At 33.7% G+C, this 1,722-nt stretch overlaps 1 long non-coding RNA gene across 1 annotated transcript; it reads right to left on the reverse strand.

The window, feature by feature from the left end:
- Window positions 1-292: 292 nt before the first annotated feature.
- LOC144996957 (uncharacterized) lies at window positions 293-1,368 on the reverse strand. Its single transcript, XR_013659684.1, has 2 exons — window positions 1,159-1,368; window positions 293-658 (listed from the first exon to the last, which is right to left on the reverse strand). It is a non-coding gene; the product is annotated as an uncharacterized LOC144996957 (long non-coding RNA).
- Between the last annotated feature and the right edge of the window lie 354 nt (window positions 1,369-1,722).

Consider the following 1,722-nt stretch of genomic DNA (forward strand, 5'->3'; position numbering starts at 1 on the left):
TTTCTATTAATTCTAAACATATGTTTGGCATGTGATGGCAAAATCGTCATTTACTAATTATATGGACTTTTCATGAAGTTTTAAGTTTTTATACATTTTATTTTATTATTTATTAATTTAAAGAAAATAATTAATTTATATTTAATAGAACAAGTGGTCCTACTACCCATACCCTTCTCTCCTTAGTGACATCACCATATTTGTCGTCAAACACCACCAACCTCCGTCGTCAAACACCACCGCCACCATTACTACCATCAATTATCACCTCCATGTGATGGTAAAATCGACATTTACTAACCACATGGACCTTTCACTAAGTTTTAAGTTTTTATACATTTTATTTTATTATTTATTAATTTAAAGAAAATAATTAATGTGTATTTAATAGAACAAATAGATCCTACCATCCTGTATCCTTCTCTCCTTGCTGACATCATCATTTTTTTGTTAAACACCATCAACCTCCGTCGTCAAACACCACCGCCACCATTACTACCATCAAATACCACCTCCACCCCTTCACATCTGCTATCAAACACCACGGTTACTATAATTTCCATCTAATGTCACTACCATCAAACACCACTATCACCACCACTACCATAAAAAAAAACGACCACCACTCTTTACCTCCATGAACCACTACCCATCACCCCTACATTAAATTAAAAGTAAACAACATCAAAAGGAAACCAATCCAATCCATAATCAAAATTAAAAATAAAACCAAATTGACAGAACCTAAATCTGTCATGTCCATATTTTGATATGAACAACTGCTTAACTAACGCATACCTAACCAAATACACGTGAAGATTTGAGAATCGAGATCGAATTGACATCTATTATAGCTAACTAGTAATACGTAATCATGAAGAGATGAATTAGAGATAATATGATTAGATTAATGATGACATCGGTGTGTTTGTGGAGTAAGATGATCTCTTCAACAACCTCGCATGTAGCCTCTTCGCCACCAATTATCCAGATGATCCTCCTCTACTATCCATTTATCATGCTCCAATAATCTTACATCTTTGTTTACTTTACTTTTAACCCCTTTTACCAAAATTTTATATAAATAATCGAATTTACAAATATATACGAATCAGGAACTAGAAATAGAGGAGAGGTTTTTGAAGCACAAATTAATACCTAAAAGGATACACCATGGTTCCAATTTCCCATGGTTTAGAGTGATGTCGTCGCTCCATACAATGCTAATCACTGGTTGTGGCTACCACGAGTGTCACTATTTTGTATTAGATCCCAGTTGAGTATGTGATTTGAGTTTATGATGGTTGAAATGGGAATTTGATGATTGATTAGTTTGGGTTTTCAACTTCACTGACCATATCACTCACGGTATCGATTTAAGTAACAGGAATGGAAGATAGGTCCAATGAGAGGCTAAAAAGCAAGAAGAGGGTAATTTACATTTTTGGTCCCTGATATTTATATGTTTTCATATTTCTAGTCCAATGGGAGAGAAGTAAGTTATTTGAAGACAAAACTTCATGAAAGGTACACGTGGTTGTTAAAAGGACGATTTTTCCCTCACATACCCATGTTCATACTTAATAGAAAAAAAAAAATACACGTTGTTAGCCATAAGGGCGATCCATTAAAAATTTTCAAACCAGATGGATCATCATTGATATTAAAAATTAGGAGGGACTAAACTTGATTGTATCATCCCAAACTTCAAGGTCGAAAATT

This window comes from Lactuca saligna, chromosome 1 (assembly GCF_052625555.1).
Source record: "Lactuca saligna cultivar CGN05327 chromosome 1, ASM5262555v1, whole genome shotgun sequence".
In the NCBI taxonomy this organism is placed as follows: Eukaryota; Viridiplantae; Streptophyta; class Magnoliopsida; order Asterales; family Asteraceae; genus Lactuca; species Lactuca saligna.